Consider the following 6908-nt stretch of genomic DNA (forward strand, 5'->3'; position numbering starts at 1 on the left):
TTTTCCTGACTAAAAAGAAATAATAAGCAGGTATTTATAGGGACATATCAAGGTTGAGAAACACAATCTAGCAGCAGGGATAGGACATAAGATTTCTCTGTTAAAAGCTGCATTTTTGGTCTCTTCTTATTTGCTGTGTAGCCATGGTTAAATAATTTAGCCTATAGCTTAATGATTGTATTGTCTAATGAGGGAATATAAGTATGAAATTACATAATGTCCTGTTTCAACTATCAAAGGAAACACCATCAATTTATACCAACTATACTGTTATATGTTACTTTACGTTATGAAAATCTTCCTTCTTTCCAAAGTAAAAGAGAATCTATTGTTTTGGATTCACCGTGACTGAACCTTCAAGTGGGAAAAAGGGAATTAGAACTTTTACGAAATTACTTATTTTTCATTCTCTAGTCAGATGTCAAGTAGATAGAGCTATTCACAAAGTTACCATGAGCAAATAATAGACAGCAAGAATGAATATGAGAGAGAGAGAACTTTGGAGTGGGCAGTGATGTAGTCAAAGGTTTCTAAAAAAAAAAGTAACAAATCTTGATGTGGGAGAAAGTCTGCTGTTCAAAATAGTAAGATCTATTCAAAAATGTTCTGCTCTATCTATTGTGAAAATGCCTCCTTTCTTATGAAAAAAATGTATTTTTATTCCTATGAAATGTATCTGTTATTTCAAAGTTATTCAATATATGTTGGTAATTTGACTCCACTTCAAAGAGAATTTCAAAAGATACCCCTTAAGCAATAGCCTAATTAATCCAATTGACATATCTTTGTGAAAATATTAGGGATGGACTATTTAGGGCAGGCAAATGCAATACTAAACAGAGATATCTACATAATCTTAGGCACGGATACCAGATTTAGAAAGCCAACATCACCTTTCATAATGAAAGCAAGATACCTTTGCAAAGAATCATTTATTAAAACCAAACTACTATTTCAATAAAGCATTAAGATTTGCTGCATAGAATGCCCCTTGGGCAGCACTCTGAAATAATAGTGAATTGCTATTCCAATTCACAATGGAACATTTTAATAAGTGTGATAAATGACTCACAGAGAGCTTTAGATTTCAATGTCAGTGGAATTGGAATCAGGCAAACGCTGGCCCTGGGTGATGGATGTACAGGATTTTTGTGGTAAACACTTTACAATGTCAGGACAATACCAGCTTATGAAACTCTCAGAGGTGAGATTCATGTCCATTTGTCAACTTGTTGCCTGAGGGTAAAAATGTAGACAGAACACTAGTCTTATTTTAACAGGTGATAAAAACTCTCTTAAATTCTGTAACCCTTCAAAATGACACAAAACAAAAAATTAAAGATTCTGTGTATAAATCTCCTCACATTTAGAAATGTAACATACATTCATAGCCTCCATAGTTGAGTGGATTGCAGAAATATTTTGTATTCAACTGGACTGAAATGTTCAACTTTTTTCTCTCATTTTAAAGAAAATATTTTTTTTTCTTTAGATCTCCAAACTTTACAATGATATAAATGTGTATGTGAGACTTCTTTATTTTTTCTAAACAGATGCATGTCACATTTTTAGACAAGATTTCCTCTGACCATGTTAACTTAGGACACAAAGTTAAGGTGAGTAAAAAAATATGACTATACAGATACTGTATGACTATACAGTAATATTCAAATAAATAGTTTGACTCAGCCAGGTGCGGTGGCTCACTCCGTAATCCCAGCACTTTGGGAGGCCGAGGTGGGTGGATCACGAGGTCAGGAGATTGAGACCATCCTGGTTAACACAGTGAAACCTCATCTCTACTAAAAATACAAAAATACAAACAAACAAAAAAAAAATTAGACGTGGTGGTGGGCACCTGTAATCCCAGCTACTCGGGAGGCTGAGGCAGGAGAATGGCGTGAACCTGGGAGGTGGAGCTTGCAGTGAACAGAGATGGCACCACTGCACTCCAGCCTGGACAACAGAGCAAGACTCTCAACTAGCCAAGGCATTAATACCTACAATTTTTCAGTTGTAAGCCTAGAATATTACTAATAGATATTTTATTTAGTGCTTTTAATTATTAAATGAGACAATACACATACAACAGTTAAAATAATTCCTGGCATATGGTAAACTCTTAGTAAGTATTATTCCGATGAACTTGCCAATGTTACTGACTTGGAGCAAGAACGTCTGGATTTTGATTTTAGTTCTTTTATTTAAGGATTAAGACATGCTTAACTCTTTAAAATTCTTTAAACTATCTGACCCCAATTTCCTCATTTATAAAATGTGAATGATTATATGAATTTCAAACAGATGCTCAGATTAAGAGAATACATATGAAAATATTTTATTTACTCTAAATTATTGCAAGTAAAACATAATTTTTGTTTCAAGAATGAAACTTTTGGGGAAAAACTGCTTTTAAATTTACCAAGTATTGGTAGTGATTCAACAGCTAACAAGTAACATTGCAGATTTATTTTTTATTTCAAACTTGACAGAATTTCCCAACAAAGTTTTGGCAAAATAAGGGGAAACGTGAAACTAGTGAGTTCCACACATACAGTATTTAATTACTGATTAAACATGGAAATAAAAGCGGAAGCATATAAAATATATTTTCCTATAATTTTAATAATACAGCTGCGCTAGTAATATCTTATGTCTCTTTCTGTGCTTACTGAAACATCATACATTTTATTAGGGAAAAGGTAAGAGGGTTGCTTTCTGTTATACTTGAGCCCTTATAAAAGAGACACAGCAAATAACTGTATTGAATTGAAGAATCAATTCAAAAATCTAAGTTTATTCCTAATTCGATTTATCTCTTGTGATGTGTCCTTACAAGTGTACTTGGTCTCTTTATTCTTTAGATTCAATGCAAAATGGGACTATCAGTATAGAACTTGCTACTTGGAGACATTACAGTGAACCATGAGAATTAACTGAAAAGGTGACAGGTAAGTGGTTTGAACTGATTTCTAAAGAAAAGTTCTATAGACACACAAACCTCTCAGGGCATGAAATTCTTTTCATCATGTTGCACAGGCTGCTCTTGAGCTCCTGGACTCTGGACTCAAACCATCCGCCAGCTTCTACCTCTCGAAGTGTTGGGATTACAGGTGTGAGCCACCATGCCCAGCAAAGGAGCTTTCAATCATGGCAGAAGGTGAAGCAGGAACAGGTATATCATACGTAGAAAGCAGGAACAAGTGAAAGAGACTGAAGGGGAGATTTCTCACACATTTTCAAACAACCTGATTTTGTGGGAGATCAGAGCAAGAACTCACTTATCACCAAGAAGTTGGCCCAAACCATTCATGAGGGATCTTCCCCCATGACAAACACACCTCCCACCAGGTCGTCCCTCCAACACTGAGGATTACATTTTAACATGAGATTTGGATGGGGACAAATGTCCAAACTACATAGCATACCAATGCAAGATGCTAGTATTAGTGGGAACTGTGTTGAGAGGCGTTGGCTTGGTAGTATGTGGAATTCTGCCTACCCTGCTTATTTTTTCTGCTCACCTGGAACTTCTGTTAAAACAGTCTATCATTTTTTAAAATGGCCTGTTTGAAGAAACTAAGTTTGTTGTACACAATAAATTGGATATGTATAATAAATAGGGAGATTTTCATTTAATATTTCCAGGAATAAGAAATGGATAGATGGACGTATTAAAGAGAAAAGTAAAGAAAGAAGAAGAAAGAGAAAGGCAAAAAAAGAGAAGTAAATGGAAGAGAAAAAATAGAAACACGAACAAATCAAATCAAGCAAAACTTTCATGTTACATGAGATTAATGGAATTTGACATTAATTGCATGAAATATACAAACTATATACATATTTACACAAATATATATATTTGTCCTTTGTTCACTGTATATTCTTTCTTTATATATCATTCAGTGTTTTGCTCAACATTATGTTTGTAAGATTTATCCATATTCTCAAGCTTATTTGTAGATTTTCCATTCCAGTTGTTTTACAGTGGTCCATTCAATGAACATAAAAATTAATTTATTACATGATTGTTAAACATTCTGGTTCTTTCTGATGTTTAAGTAAAATGAGCTGTGCTGTCATAAACTTTCTGTTGCATGTCTTTCCCATGTGTATAGATGTACTCTTTGCTATTTGGTACACACCTAAAAGTGGAAACAGTTTTCTAAATGATTGCAACAATTTACATTCTCACCAGAAGGAGTTTCATTTGCTCCTTGGACCCTTCAATACTCATTATTTTCTCCTTTTGCATTTTATCAGTAATTGTAGTTGCATGATGTTATTGTACTTCGATTTTCTACTTGGACTTAGGTTTTTGTCGTTGTTGTTGGTTCAGTTTTACATTTAAGTTCAGGGGTACTTATGCAGGTTTGTCATATAGGTAAACTTATGTCATGAGGTTTGTTGTGAGATGATTTTATCAACCAGGTAGTAAGCCAAGTACCAATAAGTTATTTTACCTGATTCTCTCCCTTCTCCCACGTTCCGACCTCTGATAGGCCCCATATGCATTGTTCCTATCTTTGTATTCATGAGTTCTTATCATTTAGTTCCCACTTATGAGAGAGAACGTGTGGTATTTGGTTTTTTGTTTCTTATATTTTATTTTTAAGGAAACTGCCAAAATATTTCCTAAAGTGTCACTGTTATTTCACATTCCTACAAGAAATGTATGGTGGTTTTCATTGATCTAAATACTCAGAAATATTTTTCATTGTCTGTCTTTATATTATAATCAATCTAGTAGGTGTCTAGTAGTATCGGATGGTGGTTTCAATTTTTATTTTCCTAATGTTACTGAGCCAGTTTTCATGTACTTGTTTGCTATTTTTACATAATCTTTATTAAGATGTCTACTGAAGCTTTTTTCACATTTAAAAATATGGGAGTTGTAAAAATATTTTATGAGTTTTAAAATTTTGCATATTCAGATAATAAGTCTTTTCTCAGATATAGAATCTGTAATTATTTCCCTTCAATCTATGGCCTGTCATTTCATTTTTTCATGATGTTGTTTGAATTATAAATATTTTTAATTTTGGTGGAATTCAATTTACATTTTAATTTTGTATGAATCATTATTTTTGTGTATAGTTTTAGCCGTTACATATATGTGTATGATCTAAAGTAAGGGTCAAAGTTGTTTTGTCTGTGGCTGTCTGACAGACTGACTGTCATTTGCTAAAGAGTTTTCTAATCCCATTAAATTTTCTTGACATCTTTGTATAAAATCTATTTACCATGATGTAAAAATTCATCTGTAAACTCTCAGTTTATTTCCGTTGATCTACATATCTATCCTTCTACCAGTGTACTCTTAATTGCTATGACTTTATAACAAATTTTGAAATTAGATAGTTTCAGTCCTTCAATTTTCTACTTCTTTTTCAAAATTATTTTTGCTATACTGCATCCTTACGTCTTCATATACCTTTAAGTATCAGTGTATACAGCTTTATAGCTGTACATTTTTATAAATGACAGCTGAGATTTTGACAGAAATGACTTTGAATTTGCAGATCATTTTAGTGAAAGACATCTTGACAATATTCAATTGTCTTCTCCAAAAACATGAATTTATCTCTATTTATGCGGATCCAGCTTTCTGGTTCACAGATGTCCATCTTTAGTTTTTTTTTAAATATGGGCATGCATCACAATCATGAGGGTTCTGCCTTCATGACCTAATCAACTTCCAAAGGTCCCACCTCCTAACACCATCACATTGGTCTTAGGATTTCAACATATGAATTTGGGGAGGATCTAAACATTCATTCCGTTACACAGGCTACATTTCCTTTGATGGTCCATTTCCTTCTTATCATTAGTCCAAGCTATTCTTTTGAATCTAATTACCCTTTTTCATTACAGGGATGAGAGTACAGCATAATTTCTTCCATAGTTTTGAGTAAAGACACTCCTTTCTGCTGGCTTTTACAAACTGATAATACAAAACTTGGAAATTTTGGTAGTCACATTTGCCAACACCAAGGCAGATAATGCATTGAAATGAAGGCAACACAGCCTGAGGCGGTGGCTCACACCTGTAATCCCAGCACTTTGGGAGGTTGAGGCAGGTGGATCACAAGGTCAGGAGTTCAAGACTAGCCTGGTCGAGATGGTGAAACCCCATCTCTAATGAAAATACAAAAAGTATCTAGGTGTGGTGGTGGGTGCCTGTAATCCCAGCTACTCAGGAGGCTGAAGCAGGGAATTGCTGGAACCCAGGAGGCGGAGGTTGCAGTGAGGTGAGATTGCGCCACTGCACTCCAGTCTGGGTGGCAGAGCAAGACTCCATCTCAAAAAAAAAAAAAAAGAATGAAGGCAACACAGAGCCAAAAAAGAGATTACTCTTAGATAAGTTTGAGAGCCCCATGTCTACCTATTTCTGAACATGAACATACGTGTAACACTGAGAATGCCAGTCATATAATCCAATCAAATTAAATGATTTTTGTTGTTATATTTTGCCCTACACTAGTCTTTGATTCTATTTCTTGCAGCTGCAAGAAACTTGCCTAATAAAGAAATAATAAGCCAAAGAGGAACTGAAAATGAGAAAAATTTGGTGTGAGAAAGTGACTTTACTGGGCATGATTAATACACAGCATAGATATTACTAATCTCCTTTAAATGTATTACTTTTTAAACAAACATTACCAACTGACACCTTGATGCTCAGACACAACTTCAGATTCTTACTACGATTCTCCAGATTGATCATAACGTCTTGAAATCTATTGCATTCCTGACAATAAATAATGATAATACTCATGAAAAAAAAGACTGGTTTCCATTGTTTGCATACTCTCTATGTTGCAAGTATTATTTTGTTTAGACAAATTAACACAGGTCATTTGAATTGTAAATAGAGGTGGATCTCAGAATAATATTAGAAGTTACAT

At 34.1% G+C, this 6908-nt stretch overlaps 1 long non-coding RNA gene across 1 annotated transcript; it reads right to left on the reverse strand.

Annotated features, from left to right (window-relative positions):
- Positions 1-917: 917 nt before the first annotated feature.
- Positions 918-5613, reverse strand: LOC111549844. Its single transcript, XR_002733847.1, has 3 exons — positions 5435-5613; positions 4464-4662; positions 918-1236 (listed from the first exon to the last, which is right to left on the reverse strand). It is a non-coding gene; the product is annotated as an uncharacterized LOC111549844 (long non-coding RNA).
- Between the last annotated feature and the right edge of the window lie 1295 nt (positions 5614-6908).

The sequence above is a fragment of the Piliocolobus tephrosceles genome, chromosome 3, assembly GCF_002776525.5.
Source record: "Piliocolobus tephrosceles isolate RC106 chromosome 3, ASM277652v3, whole genome shotgun sequence".
NCBI classification, from domain to species: Eukaryota; Metazoa; Chordata; class Mammalia; order Primates; family Cercopithecidae; genus Piliocolobus; species Piliocolobus tephrosceles.